We start from the raw sequence: 23358 nt of genomic DNA, 5'->3' as shown, positions 1-23358 counted from the left end.
CGCTCAAGGTGAGTGTCGAACGTTGGCGTGAAGACGATGACGTCGTCGAGGTAGCAGAGGCATGTGGACCATTTGAATCTTTGGAGCAAGGAGTCCATCATACGCTCAAATGTGGCAGGGGCGTTGCATAATCTAAACGGCAGTACGTTAAATTTGTATAGGCCATCAGGTGCGATGAACGCGGTGTTTTCTCTGTCCATATGGGCAACAGCAATCTGCCAGTATCCAGAACGAAGATCAATAGAAGCGAAATAGCTGGAACCGTGAAGGCAGTCAAGGGTGTCGTCTATACGTGGGAGCGGGTAGACATCCTTCTTAGTGATGTTGTTCAGATGACAGTATTCTACACAGAAGCGCCATGTGCCGTTCTTTTTCTTAACCAACACCACAGGTGACGCCCATGGACTTGAACAAGGCTCAATGATGTTTTTGTCGAGCATTTTGTTCACTTCACTTTGAATTACTCGGTATTCCGACGCACAAACTCGGTACGGTCGTCGGTGAACAGGCGTAGCATCGCCAGTAAGAATCCGATGCTTAACCGCGAGCGTCCGGCCGAAAGGGCGATCATCGAAGTCGAAAATATCTCGGTGGGACGATAATACTTGGCAAAGCTCGTCAGCCTGCGTAGAGGACAGGTCCGTCTAAACTATTTTCTTTATGTTGGGATTGGCGCCCGAGGCTGGCGTGAGGGGCCTGCTAAGCACGCAAAAACCATCGGTTGATAACTCTGCCACGTAATGCTCGCCGAGACAGTGAAAGTTGGCAAGTCAGATACCTTGCGGTAAAATTTGTTTTGCCAATCAAATGTTAAAGATAGGTATGCGAGTGCGGTTCGCAGTAATAGTAAATATACTGTGAGGCACGGTAACGTCATATTGTAGTGAAATGTCGGGCAGAGCAGTGACGAGGTACTCGCCATCAGGAACTCGTGGGGAAGACAACAGTTCAATAAATGCTATTGACTTTGGCGGCACTCGAAGAAAGCCGGTGGGGCGTAAGCGGCACTGGTGTGCATCAGAAGGCTACGCGAGAATCGGCAACTCAAGGCGAAGGGTGCTGGCAGAGTAGTCAATAAGAGCAGAATGCGCGGAAAGAAAGTTGAGGCCGAGAATCAGGTCGTGGGGTCAATGAGCAATCACGGTGAAGAGGACAGGAGAGTGGCGGCCGGCGATGCTGACACGTGCCGCACACATGCCGACGACAGGCACAGGGCAGAATTTTGTCGAGTCTGAGTGTGAGTAAGGCACTAAGAGAAAAACATTGAATGGGGTTCTTTTTGTTTTCCCGACCTGTGGTCATGATAAGATTAATGGAAGATAAGCGCACAATGTAATTGCTCTACATGCCACAAACGTGTCGCAGGTGCGAAATCAACGGCAGCAACAACAACTGAGCAGGTGAGCCGGCAATAAATAACTGCGTGCACGTGTTCTTTTTGCCATTTATTAAATGAAGCACAACAGCAAGTTAGGCCACTTTATGGCTGACCCTCCCAATGTTTCACACACAACGCAAAAAAGACGAGAAGAAAAACATAAGAGAAAAATAAAGGTCCTAACAAATACCAATGCGTAAGGAGTATGCTAAAATAAGGTCACTGCGGGCAACATCACCATAACAAATTTTTGTTGTTTAGTACACGCGGAACATTTGGTGCAGCCGCAAGACACGCATGAATCCAAGTCGTGTAACCGTTGGCGCCACTATTGGAAGCGCGATTAAGCTACTTGCTATATTCTGCTACCACGTGATCACATGAGAATCCCACACGACCCGTGTCAAATATATTGTTATGGAGGGATAAAAGAAGAGAGAGGAAGAAAACGATCGCGAGACGCTGTCTGCTGCGTGTTGTTGTTAGTCCGTTATCTAAACCCCATTGATTCTGCTTCGATACACGTTGTAAATACAGTCTGTCTATACTCCCAACATCCCCGTAACATATTGCTGGGAGGTGTGGGGTACCACAGCTGGAACCGTAGCTCCGCAGTGGACGTCACATCACCGTCCTCACCATGAATGACGGTCAGCACAGGGAATCGAGGTCGTTGCCGCCTCCAACATCACCATCACCAGCTACGTCGCTGTCCCCTTCAGTTGTGGTTGTGCAACCCAAGGATCCCGGAACTTCCAGCGGTACTGATGGCGCCGACGTTGAATAGTGGGTGGCTATGTACGAATGCTTGAGTGGAATCAACAGATGGGATCCTACGCTTATGCTAGCTAACCTGTTGTTCTACGTAAGGGCCACGCCAAACATGTGGTCTGAAAACCATGAAGAGGAGCTGACCAGCTGGGACCAATATAAAGAGAAGTTAACGGATTTGTTTGGCAAACCAGCCGGCCGTAAAATTACCGCAAAGCAGGAACTGGCCTCCCGTGCCTAATCCCCCACGGAGTCCTATGTTTCGTACATCCAGGACGTGCTGGCGCTTTGTAGTAAAGCCAATCCCGACATGACAGAAGCTGAGGAGGTAAGGCATGTGCTCAACGGAATTGCTGACGACGCGTTTAATCTGCTCATATGCAAAAGCTGCTCTCCCGCAGCTTCTACAGCAGCATCATCAAAGAGTGCGGACAATTCGAGCAGGCCAAATGTCGACGCGTCCTGCAACCATTCGCGAGACTTCCCATACTGCCGCAACGTCGACGTGGGAAGATCATCCCGCACAGCAGCATGCATTGCCATCGGAGGACGTGGTGTGAATCGTTCGACGTGAACTGGACGCAATGGCGCTAGCAGCTTTCTTCTTGCGTAACCCTGATGCTTCCCTTTTTTCAGTTCCCCTCGTACAAGCCATCGTTCGCCAGGAACATGAAAACATCGAAAACATTGGCCTACATTTTGTCTGTTCTATCGCCAACACCATAGCCAACGAACGCCCTACTACTATTTTCGCTCCACTCCGACGCTTTTCTCTGTGTTATCGCAACCCGACTGAGAGGAGAACTGCGGATGACCAGCCGATATGTTTCACCTGTCACCGCACAGGTGATGTGTCCCCATACAGTCGCACCTCCTGGCCCTCAACACCTCGCACGCCAACCAATCTGAACCGTTTTAATGGAAATCACCGCAATGTTTCGCCCACCGCCGAGTCTTACAGCGCCGACAACTCTGCTAGGAACACGTGGTACAATCGCTCACCATCGCCGTACGGACACTAGTCTAGTTCACTGCAAACTCGTCGCCCATCTTCCCGTTCGCTGAAGCCACGTCGCCTTTCGTCCCCTGTGGCTTTTGGCCGCACCTTTTCGGAAAACTATTGGAGGAATTAGAGGGCAGTGAATGGGATATAATAGGGCTCAGTGAAGTTAGGAGGCCAAAAGAAGCATATACAGTGCTAAAAAGCGGGCACGTCCTGTGCTACCGGGGCTTAGCGGAGAGACGAGAACTAGGAGTCGGATTCCTGATTAATAAGAACATAGCTGGTAACATACAGGAACTCTATAGCATTAACGAGAGGGTGGCAGGTCTTGTTGTGAAACTTAATAAGAGATACAAAATGAAGGTTATACAGGTCTACGCCCCTACATCCAGTCATGATGACCAGGAAGTCTAAAGCTTCTATGAAGACGTGGAATCGGCGATGGGTAAAGTCAAAACAAAATACAGTATACTGATGGGCGACTTCAATGCCAAGGTAGGCAAGAAGCAGGCTGGAGACAAGGCAGTGGGGGAATATGGCATAGGTACTAGGAATAGCAGGGGAGAGTTATTAGTAGAGTTTGCGGAACAGAATAATATGCGGATAATGATGAATACCTTCTTCCGCAAACGAGATAGCCGAAAATGGACGTGGAGGAGCCCGAACGGCGAGACTAGAAATGAAATAGACTTCATACTCTGCGCTAACCCTGGCATCATACAAGATGTGGACGTGCTCAGCAAGGTGCGCTGCAGTGACCATAGGATGGTAAGAACTCGAATTAGCCTAGACCTGAGGAGGGAACGGAAGCAACTGGTTCATAAGAAGTCGATCAGTGAGTTAGCGGTAAGAGGGAAAATAGAGGAATTCCAGATCAAGCTACAGAACAGGTATTCGGCTTTGACTCAGGAAGAGGAGCTTAGTGTTGAAGCAATGAACGACAATCTTGTGGGCATCATTAAGGAGTGTGCAATAGAAGTCTGAGGTAACTCCGTTAGACAGGATACCAGTAAGCCATCGCAGGAGACGAAAGATCTGATCAAGAAACGCCAATGTATGAAAGCCTCTAACCCTACAGCTAGAATAGAACTGGCAGAACTTTCGAAGTTAATCAACAAGCGTAAGACAGCTGACATAAGGAAGTATAACATGGACAGAATTGAACATGCTCTCAGAAACGGAGGAAGCCTAAAAGCAGTGAAGAAGAAACTAGGTATTGGCATGAATCAGATGTGTGCGTTAAGAGACAAAGCCGGCAATATCATTACTAATATGGATGAGATAGTTCAAGTGGCTGAGGACTTCTATAGAGATTTATACAGTACCAGTGGCACCCACGACGATCATGGAAGAGAGAATAGTCTAGAGGAATTCGAAATCCCACAGGTAACACCGGAAGAAGTAAAGAAAGCCGTGGGAGCTATGCAAAGGGGGAAGGCAGCTGGGGAGGATCAAGTAACAGCAGATTTGTTGAAGGATGGTGGGCAGATTGTTCTAGAGAAACTGCCCACTCTGTATACGCAATGCCTCAGGACTTCGAGCGTACCGGAATCTTGGAAAAACGCTAACATAATCCTAATCCATAAGAAAGTGGGACGCCAAAGACTTGAAAAATTATAGACCGATCAGTTTACTGTCCGTTGCCTACAAAGTATTTACTAAGGTAATTGCAAATAGAATCAGGAACACGTTAGACTTCCGTCAACCAAAGGACCAGGCAGGATTCCGTAAAGGCTACTCTACAATAGACCATATTAACACTATCAATCATATGATAGAAAAATGTGCGGAATATAACCAACCTTTATATATAGCTTTCATTGATTACGAGAAAGTGTTTGATTCAGTCGAAACCTCAGCAGTCATGGAGGCATTGCGGAATCAGGGTGTAGAAGAGCCATATGTAAAGATACTGGAAGATATGTATAGTGGTTCCACAGCCACCGTAACCCTCCACAAAGAAAGCAACAAAATCCCATTAAAGAAAGGCGTCAGACAGGGAGATACGATCTCTCCGATGCTATTCACAGCGTGTTTACAGGAGGTATTCAGAGACCTGGATTGGGAAGAATTGGGGATAAGAGTTAATGGAGAATACCTTAGTAACTTGCGATTCACTGATGATATTGCCTTGCTTAGTAACTCAGGGGACCAACTGCAATGCATGCTCACTGACCTGAGGAGGCAAAGCCGAAGGGTGGGTCTAAAAATTAATCTGCAGAAAACTAAAGTAATGTTTAACAGACTCGGAAGCGAACAGCAGTTTACAATAGGTAGTGAGGCACTGGAAGTGGTAAGGGAATGCATCTACTTAGGACAGGTAGTGACTGCGGATCCGGATCATGAGACTGAAATAATCAGAAGAATACGAATGGGCTGGGGTGCGTTTGGCAGGCATTCTCAGATCATGAACAGCAGGTTGCCATTATCCCTCAAGAGAAAAGTTTATAACAGCTGTGTCTTACCAGTACTCACGTGCGGGGCAGAAACCTGGAGGCTTACGAAAAGGGTTCTACTTAAATTAAGGACGACGCAACGAGCTATTGAAAGAAGAATGATAGGTGTAACGTTAAGGGATAAGAAAAGAGCAGATTGGGTGAGGGAACAAACGCGAGTTAATGATATCTTAGTTGAAATCAAGAAAAATAAATGGGCATGGGCAGGACACGTAATGAGGAGGGAAGATAACCGATGGTCATTAAGAGTTACGGAATGGATTCCAAGGGAAGGAAAGCATAGTAGAGGGTGGCAGAATGTTAGGTGGGCGGATGAGATTAAGAAGTTTGCAGGGACAACATGGCCACAATTAGTACATGACCGGGGTAGTTGGAGAAGTATGGGAGAGGCCTTTGCCCTGCAGTGGGCATAACCAGGCTGATGATGATGATGATGATGATGATGATGATGATGATGATGATGATGATTTAAGAAATGCAGCCCTCGGAGGAGGTGCTGCTTTGCCTACTACTGCAGCAAATTCTCTGTTTGTGCCCACAAAGAGAAGTGTAATTGACGTTAAAATAGACGGCATACCTGCCCAAGCACTCATCGACACTGGAGCCCACGTATCTGTGATGAGTGCTAGCCTACGGAGACGTTTAAAGAAGGTCCTCAGCCCAACAGCTGCCCGATTGCTTCGTGTGGCCGATGGCGGTGTGCTGTTTGTTCTTGGAATGTGTACTGCGCATTTAAGTATAGCCGGCCTCCCTACTTCTGTTCTGTTTGCTGTGATCGACAACTGCCATCACGACGTTACCCTTGGAGTGGACTTTTTATCCCATCATTCCGCTCTCTTCGACGTATCCCATCATTCCGCTCTCATCGAACCGGCGTTCTTCAGTTGGAGCCGCCTCAAGTCAGCGATGCTTCGAGCACCGCTCCACCGCACTTGTTTTCGCTTCAAGATTTGCGTCTGTCCCCTGAGGCAGTCACTTACATCGCTTTGACTGCACAGCCAGATTCCCGACGGTGACTATGTCCTTCGCCACATCATTTACGCGCTTTTGAACCGGAACGTTGCTCTTCCGCATACGCTGGTGACGATTACTAATAACGGCGTCGTTCTTCCACTTCTGAATTTCAGCCTGTGCCCTCAAGTGCTTCCAGCCGGCATGTTCTTGGCCAGCGTTTCTAATACTTCCGAATTTGACACTGAAAGCCTGAACGCCAAGAGTAGCATCTTAGTGCCAATTGCAGCTCATAGCTCTGGTCCCATAACGGACGATTCGCGAAGATTATTGCCCCTGACCTCACCTCTGCACAGGCCACGGACATACGTCTCCTGCTCGAATCGTACAATGACATCTTTGATTTCGGCGACAGGCCTTTAGGACAAAGATCTGTTGTTTACCACCGTATCAACACTGGAGACACGAATCCTATTCGTCGGCGTCCCTATCGTGTATCGCATACTGAACGTAGAGTCATCCATGTCTAGGTCTGAAGATGTTTGTTCTGGGTCCAAAGAGTGCAAGCGTACCGTCGAACACGAAGAAGACGTCCAGAGCGCCATAACTAACTGGTTTGGAAACAGAGTACGCATCTCATTTCCCGCGTCTCACACCGATAAACGAAGTTATTGAGCCAAACAAACGGTCACAGCGGCTGAGAAACCTGTTCGAAAAGAGTCCGAAAAGCGCACCTATGCGGCCGCAGCAAACCGACCTCAAGTACCACTTGGCAACAGTAAGCAGGAAAACTGCCAGCATGTGATACGCGCTTTGTTCACGGCACTACGTTCCCACGTCGCGAAAATGCCTGCTAGTTCAACGAAGGATATGCTGGAAGCAGTGCTGGCTCTTGAGTCAGTAATACTCTGCTCTACTTCCACATACACTGAGTAGCATAATGGCAATGTCTCGCCCACTTGGTCCATTCCGTCGTCCAAAAGTGCCCTTAATAATGCAATGGAACTGCGCCGGTATTCTACAGCGTCTTTCTGAACTAAGCCTTTTCCTTCGAGACATAGCTATACCAATTCTAGCCCTCTCGGAGGCCGGTCTCCCAAATGGAAGGACGATCCCAGGGTACATCAGACATGGAAATCCGAGTATACCATCATTTGCAAATGGAAGTGTGATGATATACATCAGGCGAGAAATACCTCACGTCACCTTACCAGTGCAAGACCTTTGTTCTACCTCCTTGGAAGTCGCCGCTGTGCAAGTGTGCCTAGGAAAACGAAAACTCAGTGTGGTGTCGGTGTATATAAGTCCGCGCAGGAAGGTCTCCATGGAGGCGTTCATAAAGGACCTTTGCATTCGTTGCCCCTCTCCTATAATAATCTGTGGGGACTTTAACGCACATCATTCTCTTTGGGGAGATAAGACTGCAGATTCCCGAGGCAAGGAACTAGTCACAGCCGCGGAAGCTGCTGACTTCTGTATCGCGAACGATGGCAAACCGACTTTCTTCAGACCACCAGATTCATGGAGTGCCATAGACATCGTGATCCATTCTACAGACCTTGTCGTATCGTCAACAACGGCCCCAGACAGGATGGGCAGTGACCACTTTCCGATCTTCGCCAACATCACCGGATTTCACACTGCTGGGCGACAATTCTGTGCTGTGACCCGCTGGGACACATACAGAGAAGCGTTGGACGAATCCCCTGGTGAGCTGTTCGCAGATATGCTGCGGAGCAAAAGAGTGGCTACCTCAATGTTGAAACTGCCAGATCATTTCCCTACTACTGATTTGAAACTAAAGAACCTCTGCGCAGCGCGTAGGAGAGCGGAGCGAAAACTAATGAGAAAAACGGGAAATCCATCTGCGAAAACTGAATACAACAGGATAAACGCTGTCATCCGTCGTCACACAAAAAGATTCAGACGAGTTCAATGGGCTGCTTTCTATGAGAGTTTATCGGCGTTTACTCCCATGACAAGGATATGGGGACAGTGGGCACGGCGGACGCAGCCTGGCAATGTCACTGACCAGAAATCTGCTCTGTATTCTGCAGCTCGTCGCATCTACGGAAGCAAGTGGCTACACGTGTCCGCAAGCTGGTGGCATCATCGACACCTATCGACTACGTCCTGATTATTCCGCCTACAAGATTCCAACGACGGCATTACCTGACAACGTGACTCTGCTAACCACGCCACCTGGCAGTCATGGCGTGACGTCACCTCACTGTACAGCTATAAAGCAGGCACCTCACGAGTTCATCTTCAGTGGGCACGGCGGACGCAGCCTGGCAATGTCACTGACCAGAAATCTGCTCTGTATTCTGCAGCTCGTCGCATCTACGGAAGCAAGTGGCTACACGTGTCCGCAAGCTGGTGGCATCATCGACACCTATCGACTACGTCCTGATTATTCCGCCTACAAGATTCCAACGACGGCATTACCTGACAACGTGACTCTGCTAACCACGCCACCTGGCAGTCATGGCGTGACGTCACCTCACTGTACAGCTATAAAGCAGGCATCTCACGAGTTCATCTTCAGTGGGCACGGCGGACGCAGCCTGGCAATGTCACTGACCAGAAATCTGCTCTGTATTCTGCAGGTCAGTAGTCCTTACGGCAATTCATTGCGAGTGATTGTCGTAGCATTATTGTCCTGCCGTGCCCACGGAAATGTCTCGATCTAGCCTATGAGTGTGTTCATGTTTGTAAGCTACTTCTTTGTGGCGACATTGAGAGCAACCCTGGTCCAACACAGAAAGAGCTGTTTGAACAATTACTAGAGGGTCAAACTACTATTCGTAATGATATTTCCGAAATGAAAGCTCAACTAGTCAACGCCGAAAAAATGATTGGTAACCTTCAACAAATACTCGCTAAAATTGAAGAAAAACTTTCAGAAGCTTCTCCTGCTCATGATGATCAGGTTGAAACCACCCTTAAATCACTGGAGCATGTTATTGATTTCCAGACAAAAAAATTAACAGATCTGGAAGACCGAAACAGGCGGTCAAATATAATTATTCATGGCATAACTGACATCCCCGATGAAACTGAAGCGCTGCTTAAGGAAAAGATAATCACTGAGGTAATTAAAGATAAGTTGAAAGTGGAGTGCCATTCCATTGGCCGCATTCACAGACTTGGCCGAAAAGGTACTGACCGTCCAGTTATCATATATCTCCAGGATTTCAATGAAAAGAAAGTGATATTTGATAACTGTAAAAAACTTAAAGGAACGAGCATAAGCATTAGGAACGATTACTCCCAAGCTACACTAAAGAAAAGGAAGCTTTTGTGGGACAGCGCGCAAGCTGAGAAACTTGGGGGTAAAAAAGTGTACCTGATTCATGATAAACTTAAGATTGATAAAGATATTTTTTTCTGGGATGAGACAAAGAACATGCGCGTAAAAATAATGAATGAACGCTCTTCGCAGCAAGAAACCTGACGCTCCTCCCAAGAATGCGGCAAACACTTGCGTATTATTAACCTAAACGCTCGCAGCGTCCTAAACAAAACAGAAAATCTTGAAATTACTTTATTAGAGCACAGCCCACACATTGCAGTTATAACGGAGACGTGGCTGCGGTCCGAAATAAGTGACGAGGATGTGTTCCCACCTTGTTATCAAGTATTCCGCAAGGATAGGAATTCTAGGGGAGGCGGTGTTGCAGTCCTTATTAAACAACATATAGAAGCTGTTCTACTAGAAGACGATAAAAGTCTTGAATGCTTGTGCATAAAAATCACGTGTTGGGGTCACAAATTCCTTTTGTACGCAATTTACAGACCTCCCGATGCATCACCTGAATATCTAGTCAAGCTACAAGAAAGCATGTCCCAATTCCAGTCAAACAAATTGTTACTTGTGGGTGACCTGAACTTACCTGACGTCATTTGGGAGCGTTTGCAAGCACTTTCACGGAATAGTAAACATTTAAACAGCATGCTTAACATAATGCTAACGCATGACCTAATTCAGGTCGTTCAGGAACCCACACGTGTGCAAGGACCTTGCCAATCTTTGCTTGATCTGGTATTTTTGCCCAGAATGTTTACTGAATATACCGTTGCTGTTGTAGAAGGTATATCTGATCATCTACTTGTCAGTATCGATATATCCATAGTCTCTTCCACCCCATCTGAAAAACCTGTGAAGCGTTCCTTCAAGGACTACTCACGCGCAAATGATGCAGCCATAATAGAACATATGGAAACATGTCTCACCGACTTTAACGACAGTGATGTGACAGCACTCTGGCACCGTTTTAAGAACATGTGTAAGTTCTGTATTGATAAATTTGTGCCTGATAAATACAAACTAGTCCGCAAACAAACACCGTGGATGACACGTGATATTATCCATATGACCCGCAAGATAAAAAGGTTAAAGAAAACACGATTACAACCTGATCGAGTTAAAGAAATGAAAGAAAACCTTGCGCGTGCAGTATGCACCTCGAAGGAACAATATTTCAATATAGTACTACCAAACTTTATTGTTGAACAGCCCGAAAAGCTCTGGAATTACTTGAGCGAAAAAAATAAGCCAGTAGCACAAATCTGCATCGATGGTTCAATCATTACCGATCACAGGGAAATTGCGAGTCACTTCAATTATTATTTTCATAGTGTATTTTCTAACTCTGGCATTAGTTCATCTACAGACAAAACGTTTCACCCATCCGAAGCTAATTTTATTTCATACCCTGGCTTAGTTTCGATGCTAGTTAACTTAAAAACTAAATCTTCTTGCGGTCCTGACAACCTTCCGAACATTTTTTTGAAATGTTATGCTGAAACGATTGCAAGGTTCCTTCTTATTATATTTCATGCTTCGTTGCTTGCTGGAAAATTACCGGATGACTGGAGGGTAGCCAGAGTTGTACCCGTATTCAAGAAGGGCGACTGTTCATTGTTAGAAAATTACCGGCCAATATCATTGACATCCTCATGTTGCAAACTAATTGAACATATTATTGGCAATCAGATTAACGAATTTCTAGATAAACATTCAATACTGTCTAATTTTCAACACGGATTTAGAAAAGGCTATTCAACAGTTACACAACTTGTCACCGTAATTCACTCACTCGCCTCATGCCTCGATAAAAATCGTCAAATTGACGCCGTATTTCTTGATTTTAGCAAAGCCTTTGATACAGTTCCACATGACAAATTAACACTAAAACTTAGACATTTTGAGCTCCCTGAAATATTACTCGCATGGATAACAAACTACCTAACAAATCGCCGCCAGTTCGTGGAAATTAATCAGCAACAGTCTGGCTGTCTTCCGGTCACCTCGGGAGTTCCTCAAGGAAGTGTCCTAGGGCCGCTGCTCTTTTTACTCTATATAAATGATATTACTACTTCAATCCATCCCAGCGTGCAAATTAGGTTGTTTGCTGACGACTGTGTGCTTTTTAGGGAAATCACTTCAACCAATGACCAAACTGATTTAAATGCTTCTCTAGCTGGCATTACTGATTGGTGCAAAACATGGGGAATGCGGCTTAACGCTGAAAAGACGGTCTTTCTTCGCTTCACTCGTCAGAAAGCTCCACTAACCTTTAGTTACACGTTAGGTTCGTTGGCCTTACAGGAAGTAACAAAATATAAGTATTTGGGCGTCACAATTACTAACAACTTATCGTGGAACTTACACATTGATAATATCTGTTCTTCGGCCTTGCGTAAATTATACTTTTTGCGACATAAACTTAGAAATTCCCCACCTAATGTAAAACTGCTTGCTTATTATTCATTAATTAGACCTAAACTTGAATATGCATGTGTTGTTTGGGACCCGTTTACTAAACAAAATATTAAATGTCTCGAAAGGGTACAGAAAAAAGCCGTACGATTCATATATTCTAAATTCTCTCGCTATGATTCCCCCTCACGAATAATGCATGATAATGGCATCGAAGTCCTTCAGCAGAGAAGGCAACACTTAAGAATTCGATTTCTTGCCATGCTTATTAATGGAGACTTATCAATTAATCCTGCATCGTATCTGTTCAGTACAACGTCTAGGCTTACTCGACACCATCATCCGAATTCACTAACACCTTATTTTGCACGGACGGATGTATTCAAGTATTCTTTTTTTCCCCGAACTATAACAGACTGGAATAACTCGTTGTTGCCTGTTTCAATTGTTTGACTCATTGTATTACTGTTGTGTCTTACCACCTTACTTGATTGAATAATGCATTGTAATATTGTTGTGTTTAACCACCCTGCTTGGACCTGTTTTAGGTCTGCAGTATGAAATAAATAAATAAATAAAAAATAAAATGAATAGCCTATCCGGAAAGATTCGCCTACACAGGCCATTCGAAGCACTTGCTTTAAAGCAAGGAAAAGATTTGCAAACCCTTGCAGAAGATTTTGCAGACGTATACACATCTGGCAGATCAGCAGGAGTATCGAACCCTCTGTTGTCTGAAGCATTCCATACCATGGATACGCCGGTCACCTTTCGTGAGTTGGATTTGGCGCTTAGCAAATTAAGAAGACGCTGTGCTGTGGGTCCCGATTCGATCAGCAATCAGATGCTGACAAATCTGCCATATGAACGAAAACGAGCACTTCTGGACATATTTAATCACGTCTGGAGCACAGGAGAGATCCCAGAAGCGTGGAAGACAGCATGGGTGGTGCCAGTGCTCAAGTCCGGAAAGGATCCTGCAAACCTCACCTCATATCGGCCAGTATCGCTAACATCATGCGTATCAAAGTTGATGGAAATACTAATATGTACGAGGTTAACATGGTATCTTGAGCAAGGAAATAGACTGCCATCATGTATGACCGGATTTCGTCCACGGTTGAGTGCCCAGGACAGTGTCTTGGATCTACTAAGCCATATCGAGCACCATCGCGTAGACGGCCTTTCCACACTCGCCATCTTTATGGACGTTGCCAAGGCATACGACTGTGTGCTTCATACAGGCATCATCAACGGACTCCGAGCCATGGGCGTCTCGGGAAATGCTCTTCGATTCGTCCATGAATTTCTCAGTGATCGATGTGTATAAGTTAAGCTGGGAAGTATAATGAGTGTCAAGCGACGCATTTCCCTCGGCGTCCCACAAGGAAGTGTCCTATCCCCCTTGCTTTTTAACGTTGCCATGGCCAGCCTTCCAGATGCCCTGAAAGTAGGTCGGACGGCAGTTAAAATGTCCATCTACGCAGATGACATCTGCATTTGGATCTCGGGGTACCAACACAAACGTTTGGCCCGGATAGCCCAGGCCGCAATCTCCACTATCGATCGCCACTTATCGACGCTTGGCCTATCCTTATCAGCAGAAAAATCAGCCTTCATGCTTTTTCCGGGAGTGAAACGCAAGTCAACACGTCTGACGCTGAATATCAGAGGGCATTCAATTCTTCGTGCAACTCATGTTCGATTCCTGGGCGTCACCATCGACAACAAGCTACTATGGCGTGGTGCGGTCGAAAGTGTTGTGGCTGCATCAGTGCAAAGAATCAACGCACTTCGTCGATTGGCAGGTGTACGTTGGGGAAACAATCCTATATCCATGCTTAAACTGAACGCTGCACTGATAACAAGCCGCATTCTCTATCAGCTCCCTCTGATATCACCGTCATCGAGTCAATTCGAGCGCTTGGAGGCAGTGCACAGAAAGGTACTTCGCTTGGCGATGGGAGTTCCAACGGCGGCTTCAAACAAGAAAGTCACTAATGAGGCAGAGTCTCTTCCACTCCGCCTCTTGGGATCTCAGGCGTTGCTGACGCAGCTATTAAGGCTGGGCGAGTCACGCGCAGGCACGGTGCATCTCCGTCGGCTAAGATCAAGAACTCGCTCACATTTCCATGCGGCGCTGAACACCTTCCGATTTTTAGGATTGGAATGGCCTAAACGAAGTCGCCTTGACCCGCCATGGTCTTTTGCGGACGTTACCTGCAGCCTCAATGTACCCCACATACCGACGAAACGCACCATTTCAACTGCCGAAGCCAAGTTTATTGTGCTGGACCACTTGAGCACTGTGTTTCAAAGCCATCTACAAGTGTACACAGACGGTTCGGTGTGCGCACAAACAGATAGCTATGCAGCGGCATTCTGCATACCATCCCTTGATGTGTCATGGTCTGGCCGACTGGATCGCGTAGTTTCCTCTACAACAGTAGAAAGCGCCGCAATCACCGCGGCTTTGCGGAAACTACGTGCCTTTTCTGCACGAGATGTCATGGTGCTGACGGATTCGAAGTCAGCATTACAAAGATTACATCGGGGCCTACCTCTAGAGAAATTTACAAGGCAGTCTCTGGCACTGATTGACGACCTAACGAGCAAAGGATTTAACATAAGGTTTCAGTGGATTCCATCACACGTAGGAATTGATGGAAACGAGGAAGCTGACGCCCTTGCACGCCTAGCGCTGACATGTGTCCCAAAAGTGAAAGCTCCAAAAGCTTTTCAAAACCCTAAGGATGCAATCCGCCTTCACTTTAGACAGATGCACAAGAATCCACACGAATCCTGTGTGACTCATGGATTTACACGCGAACAAGCGACGATTTTATACCGCATCAGGACCGACTCCGCATACACCCCAGCTTGGTTATTCAAGACTGGGCTTCGCGCTTCCCCACTCTGTGTTTTCTGTGGTGACATTGGTGACATCGAACATTTCATTTGGCTATGCCCACAGTTTGACACAGAAAGAAAAGCGTTGGTCGACAACCTGCAAAAAAGCGGTCTCACGCACAGGACCTTTGAAGACGTTGTTTTCCCCGGAGGGCCTGCGGCATTCAGGAAGAGAGCGCAACGACTGCTGATAGCCTTCCTGCGAGACACGGGGTTCATCGACACCTGGTGACACACCCCTGATCTCAACTCGAAGGAGGATCAGGCGGAACAATTGCCGGCTATGTATGCCAGGCTAACCCCGCCTGCTTCAACATCACCGCCACCACCACCACCACCTAAAGTCATCCAATCAGGAGTGCTCAAAATGCTCTGCAAAGGGTTCATCGAACCATCAGCCAGCCCTTGGGCTTCGCCTGTCGTCCTTGTGAAAAACAAAAGATGGTACCTGGCATTTTTGCATAGATTATCGCCATTTAAACAAGATCACCCCAAAAGACGTCTACCCACTACCACGCATCTACGACGCCTTGGACTGCTTGCACAGAGCTAAATACTTCTCGTCCATTGATCTTCCGTCCGGCTACTGGCAGATATCAGTTCATGAAATGGACCGCGACAAGACGGCCTTCATCACACTTGATGGCTTACATCAGTTCAATGTAATGCCCTTTGGCCAATGCAATGCTCCTGCGACATTTCAACGTATGATGGACTCTTTTCTTCGATGCTACAAACGGACCACCTCTCTTTGTTAGCTTGACGACGTTATTGTTTTTTCTACCACGTTCGGCAGCCACCTTACCCGTCTCACTGCAATTCTTGTAGTCTTCCGAAAACCAGGCCTCCCATTGAACTCCACGAAATGTCAATTCGGGCGCCGTCAGATTACCGTGTTAGGACACCTCGTTGACGCATCCGTTGTACAACCTAATCCGGAAAATGGTTGCGCCGTTCGCAGTTTCCCTTTGCCACGTTCTGCTTCTGACGTGCGCTGCTTCGTCGGCAGATGTTCTTACTTTCGCCGTTTCGTCAAAAACTTCGCCGACGTTGCTTGGCCTTTGACAGATCTTCTTAAGAAGAACATGCCGTTCTTTATGGGGCCCTGAGCAAGCTCACGCGTTCGCCGCTCTCGTCGGGTTTTTGACCACCACTCCCATACTTGCCCACTTCGATCCATCTGTACCGACCGAAGTCCACACTGACGCAAGCGGCCCCGGCATCGACGCTGTTCTTGCCCAGCAGCAGAATAGTACCGAGTGCGTGATAACTTATGGCCGCCGCCTGCTATCACCTCCCGAAAAAAATTACTGCACCACCGAGCGGCAGTGCTTCGCTTTAGATTGGGCTGTCGCCAAGTTCAGGCCATAGTTATACGGCCGCATGTTTTCGGTCGTTACAGACCAGCACGCCCTCTGCTGGATGTCTTCCCTCCGGGACCCCACAGGACGGTTTCGTTGCTGGGCTTTGCGACTCCAGGAATTTTCGGTTATTATCTATAAGTCTGGACGTCTCCACAAGGACGTTGACTACTTCTCTCTTCACCCCGTGGATACTCCCGATCCTGCTGCACATGATCCGGTGACCTGCTTGATGGCATTTACCAACATGGCCGACATGCGCGCTCAGCAACAACGGGACGCATCGTTACAGTCCATCATCGTCGGAATGCAATCTGGCAGTGCCGACGGCACGTGACGCATGTTCGTGCTGCCCGACGATGCGACCGCGCACGACGCCGATTCTTCTGGTCGGGTCTCTACCGCTCTGTGCGTCGTCATATCAGAACTTGCGAATTGTGTCAGCGCCTGAAGAAACCTCCCCTGCCACCTGTCGGACGATGCCATCCAATTGAACTTCCCTCTGAACCTTTCTTTCGCGTAGGCCTTGACCTGCCTGGCCCTTTTCTGACGACTACTAGAGGGAATAAGTGTATCACTTACGCTACTGTTTACGCGACACGCAACGCGATAACAAAGGTGTTACCGACTAGTTGCTCCACAGACGTCACCGATTTACTCCTTCAGGACGTCATTCTCCAGCATGGTGCACCTCGACAGTTACTTAGAGACCACGGCATCTAGTTCGTGTCTCGAGTTGTGGAGGACCTCCTCCGCTCTTGTGCTACTGAACACAAGCTGTCTACCGCCTACCACCCACAAACGAAGGGTCTTACGGAACGTCTCCACCAAACAGTCACAGAGATGCTGTCGATATACGTTGCAAACGATCACCCCGACTGGGACGCCACGCTGGCCTACGTTAAATTCGCATACAACTCGTCCCGACATGACACCGCAGGATATTCACCGTTTTATCTTTTGTATGGTCGCAACCCCACTTTGCCGTTTGACACCATCCTACATTCTGTGCCATGCATTACCGCTGAGTACGCTCGTGAAGTCATCGATCGCGCGTACATGGCCCGTCAAGTCGCCCGATCTCGTTTATTAGCTTTGCAGCATATGCAAAAAGAGCATTACGACCGGTGCCATCACGATGTGTAGTTCGCCCCAGGGTCTTGGGTTCTCCTTTGGTCACCATATCGTCGGTTTGGCCTCTCGCAGAAGCTTCTCTCTCGCTACACAGAGCCTTATGAAGTCCTACTTGAAGTTAACGATGCCAATTACGAGATCGCGCCGTTACAGTTTCATTCATCCTCAAATCCGCCGCCTATTGACGTCATGCACGTTTCGCGGCTGAAGCCATACTTCGCTCGCAGTTCTTCGCCTACTATGCTCCGAGACGGCGCTTCAGCACCCGGGGGTCCTGTTACGGAGGGATAAAAGAAGATAGAGGAAGAAGAAGGTCGCCCGACGCTGGCTGCTGCGTGTTGTTGCTAGTCCGCCACCTTAACCCACTGACTTTGCTTGTATATACATTGTAAATACAGTCTGTGCATACTCCCAACATCCCCTTATCAATACTGCATTGACATCTGCCTACAAACTTAATGAACGGGAAGCAGTTCGAAGAGCCGGCACTCAGAAGGGCAACACTGATCGGGTCTTTATATGCAACCAGGGAGATCCCTACTTATGTTCTGGTCGTTCAACTTTTCACTGCCCAGAGTGTTCTTTTATTTTTTTCGGATATCTATAAGTCTATGCTATTTTAGAGCGCAGCCGTTAGGCACCCGTTTCTGCAGCGAGCGTCGGCGTATTCGGGGTATACTAACGAATGAGCATAGCGCAAGAGAGAGAGAGCGAGAGAGAATGAAGAGGAAAGGGAGGGAGGTTAACCAGATATGAGTCTCCGGTTTGCTACCCTACACTGGGGATGGGGGATAGGGGTTGGAAAGATGATAGAGAGGAAAACGAAGATTAAATCTTGAGCGAACGCGGAGCCCAGCGGGTGATAAAAGAAGGCAATAGCGAAGACAGCGCGAGAAGAAAAGCGGAGGAGTAGGGTATGGCGAAAGCGTTAGAAGGAAAGCGTAGTGCAGCGCAAGACGGACTGAGCACCGATGATCGTCACGAGATTGCGCCAGCTTAGCACGCGTCGTCTGTTCCCCGATCACGCCACCAATACAATATATATAAAGAAAGCGCTGCATGAGCGGAGGTCTGTCTGCGGCGGCTGCTGTGAATCGCATCCAAGCGTCACCCACGCGCTCCCATTCGTGATATCGTATCAGCGAATCAGTTGTGCCACACTTTGCTGCGATGGCAATGTGCCGCGTGACAGAGATTGTCCGCGCCAGCCAATATATCTCGAAATGAAAACACGTATAGAGCTGCGCATAAATTTCGCAAGAGCGAGATCGTAATAGTCGGTGCATTTTTTCCATATTTCAGTGCAGTGCATGGAAAGCGCACTCACTGCCATCTATGAAAACTCTGTAGGGCCGCTGCGACATTCTTCTAAAAACGTAACTGCCACCATTCGTGGCTCTGGTTGTCGCCATAAACCTGAGCTAGAAGAACACGCACAACAAGGAGGCCTCGACGGCAACGTCAGATACATGTTGGTTGCAGGGTTCGGGCATTCATATGTATATATACGGAGCAAATGGATATAGAAAATGTTATAATTGACATAAAGAGGAAAAAATTGACCCTGGCAGGTCATGTAATGCGCCGGTTAGATAACCGTTGGACCATTATGGTTGCAGAATGGGTACCAAGAGAAGCAAAACGCAATCGAGGATGACAGAAGACTAGGTGGAGCGATGAAATTAGGAAATTCGAGGGCGCTAGTTTGAATCGGTTGGCGCAGGACAGGGGTCATTGGAAATCGCAGGGAGAAGCCTTCGCCCTGCAGTGCACACATATATGTCAGCCTGTTTTATGTGCACTGCAGGGCGAAGACTTCTCCCTGCGATCTCCAATGACCCCTGTCCTGCGCCAACCGATTCCAACTAGCGCCCGCGAATTTCCTAATTATATATATATATATATATATATATATATATATATATATATAGATATATATATATATATATATATATATATATATATATACAGTGAAGTAGACGCGCGTATGAAGCGGCTTATTGACGTTTCGGCCGGGGTCCGGCCTTCATCAGAATACATTGCATGGTGTCAGTACAGTTAATATACATGTGCTTATCAACCAAATGAAGATACGTTTACATGAAAAACGAATAAAATGGGCGAACAAAATGCATCCGAATCGTTCAAAGGATAGCTGACACGTGTATAGACCGATGGCGATTGCAAACATATAATCTAAAATACAAAGCATAAAAACGGACCGAAATCAATTGTAAAAACCGATCGCCACGTGACAACAAAACGTCAATATGTGCTCAATATGTGCAAAGGGGGAATAGCGACGTACTAGTAGAAGAAGGGACAAGTGACGGGCTACAAAGACAGGCAACTCAATTTTCCTACACATTCATTCATACCACACGCGACGGTATCAAACTTGTAGATAAGGAAGGATTCGCGGGCTTCTCTATCATAATTTGAGCGAAATCCAGATTCAAGCAACGTGACTCTCAGTTTATCAAATGAGTGGTCAGGAAGATGTACGTGTCTTGAGATGGGCAGGTTTGGCAACGTGTTAGCGTGGGATTTATGATTGTTAATATATATATATATATATATATATATATATATATATATATATATGTGCAAAGGGGCAGCTGGGAGAATGCTCGCGTCCATCTACTCACCACCACACAACACTGCCCTTCCAGCTTTGCCGCACTTGCAACAGCTACAAGATCACGCTGCTCACTCTCGTATCTCGTATCACTCTCCTCCTGCAGCTAACGCAAGGAACATATATATATATATATATATATATATATATATATATATATATATATATATATATATATATATATATATGTTCCTTGCGTTAGCTGCAGGAGGAGAGTGATACGAGATACGAGAGTGAGCAGCGTGATCTTGTAGCTGTTGCAAGTGCGGCAAAGCTGGAAGGGCAGTGTTGTGTGGTGGTGAGTAGATGGACGCGAGCATTCTCCCAGCTGCCATTTCTTTGCGTGCGCGACCGAAGTGATACGACATGCCAGCGAACTGAGCCTTGTTTTTCCTTCATTTCTCCTCGTTTAGCCCAGAGAAACGTATAGTGCGCGAGCACTATAAATTCCTGGGGCACTATACTTCCTGGAGCCACCTGGGGTTCCTTAACGTGCACCTAAATCTAAGTACACAGGTGTTTTCGCATTCGGCCTCCATCGAAATACGGCCGCCGTGACCGCGATTCGATCCCGTGACCTCGTGTTTAGCAGCCCAGCACCATAGCCACTAAGCAACCTCGGTGGGTTGCAGTAAATGGACAACGCTGTTGATAAAAAAAAGAGAAAAAAGAGTTACGTAATAGCCCGGTAGTTAGCGTGCTCGACTCCGATATGCCGATTGCTCCAGTAACATGTAGTAACATGGAGCTCGAAACATAGTGGTGGCTGTTTTACATTTATTCGCCTTGTGGCAATGATGAAGCTAAGGATAACGAAGTGCCCTGATGAAAACAAAAATGGTCGTTGTGTGCCGCTGACGACAATTTTCGTAAGCGTAACGAAATTGACCGAAAAATAGGATAGGCACACAATCCAAGCATAACTTTTGGCGCCTAACTGCTGCCGCTGTACAAAACTTCCTGCAGTAAAAGAAGTCTTGTAGTTGCATTAGGCGCATTGTGTGCTTTAAGGGACACTAAAGGCAAATACTAAGTCGGCGTGGACTGTTTAAATACCTTTCCAGAAACCTCACAACGCTTGTTTCGTGCCAAGGAAACACTTAGTTTACGAGAAAATGTCATCTGAAGGGTCTGGATACCTTTATCGCAATTGAAGCCTCCTGTTGTCCAACCGCGCAGTGGTGACGTTGCATATGCAATCACTGCCATTTGCTGCCGTGGGTGAGTGAAACCGCTGCTGGGAGAAGGCAATAGGCTTTTGGTAGAAAACGCAAGCACGCGACCATGGAGAAACCGAGCCAAGACACCGGTGGATTCGCTACTGCAGCTGGTTTAGGTCTAGTGGCGTGGACCGGAAGTGGAATTCTATTCAACTTGCAGCTTGTGCGAGTTTCGCAAGCCAGCAAAACCAGCGCAGTACAATGCGATAACAAAACTACTAAAACGCGAAAGCGCCGACGGCGCTTACAGCATGAAGGGAAAAGGCACACGAACAAACCATTTGTCACACGCTTTCTCTCTTCGTCCTCTATGTGCCTAGCGATGCGTTTTCTAAATGAAGTACCAGCAAGCCCGCCAGCCTACACTACATCTTGAGTATGACAAATCAGTTCTGTCGAAGAGCACACGGAGGAGGAAAGCTCACGAAAAGGAAAAATTTTCATCCACTCCACTATAGCAGGAACCTACAAAGGCAGAAACCTATAGGGGTTTCTCCGAAAGAAGCTTTGCATTTGAGGAAAAATTTGTCCTGGTCCAGGCATTGAGCTTGGGGTCAACGCCTTTCTAGGGTGGCCGATCTACCATTCCAGCTCACGACAAAGCTTGCAAATCACAGCTGAGAAACACATAAATGAAATGTGAGGCATCGCTGTCAATTCCCGTGACTTGCAGCTGGCTGATCATCATCATCATCATCATCATCATCATAATCATCATCATCATCATCATCATCATCATCATCATCATCATCATCATCATCAGCCTAGTTACGCCCACTGCAGGGCAAAGGCCTCTCCCATACTTCTCCAACTACCCCGGTTATGTACTAATTGTGGCCATGTTGTCCCCGCAAATGTCTTAATGTCATCCGCCCACCTAACTTTCTGCCGCCCCCTACTACGCTTCCCTTCCCTTGGAATCCAGTCCGTAACCCTTAATGACCATCGGTTATCTTCCCTCCTCATTACATGTCCGGCCCACTGACCTGGAGAGGCAAAGCAGAAGGGTAGATCTAAAAATTAACTTGCAGAAAACTAAAGTAATCTTTAACAGTCTCGGATGAGAACAGCAGTTTACGATAGGTAGCGAGGCAATGGAAGTGGTAAGGGGATACATCTACTTAGGGCAGGTATCAGCCTGGTATCTACTACCAGGCTGATGATGATGATGGTGATAAAGAAGTGTCTTAGCTCGAGAAGAACTTATTCTAGGCTTTCCAATAGCTTGTCACCTGCGCTTTTCCTTTTTATTGGGCCCATAGTTGCCTCCTACGTTACACATTCCTTTATGGTTCTGTCTGCGCATTTATTTGAGCATACGGTGGTCCTTTGCATGTTAAAAATTCTGCAGTTTCACGCGCCAAAACCAAGATTGGATAATGAGGCTAGCCGTAGTGGATACCTCCGGATATTTGTTCTTGGATTCTTAACGATGCATCTAAGTGTAACGTTACGGGTGTTTTCGCATTAGGCCCCCTCGAAATGAGGCTGCCGTGGCCGGAATACATGTTTTTATGTATAAAGCATGCTAGTTGATGTCTAGCGCTCTCTCCTGTGCCACCTTGTTTTTTTCTGTAGTCTTGTTGGAGCTAGTAACCATGTCACAGCAAATGCACCAGCACCAACTAGCCCAACTTTCTGCGTGAATCAGCAATGACAGCCGACAACTGTCAAATGGGGCAACCGCCATGTCCGGTTGCGAGCTTCGGCTATGCTCTTTTCTTTATTGCGATGCAACAGTTCCCCCTTGCACGTATGTTTGACCAGGAAACTTGTTTGTCCAATCAAATGTAACAGATGGCAGCACGTAT

This window comes from Dermacentor andersoni, chromosome 2, assembly GCF_023375885.2.
Source record: "Dermacentor andersoni chromosome 2, qqDerAnde1_hic_scaffold, whole genome shotgun sequence".
NCBI lineage: Eukaryota > Metazoa > Arthropoda > Arachnida > Ixodida > Ixodidae > Dermacentor > Dermacentor andersoni.
This window is presented reverse-complemented; position numbering follows the sequence as displayed.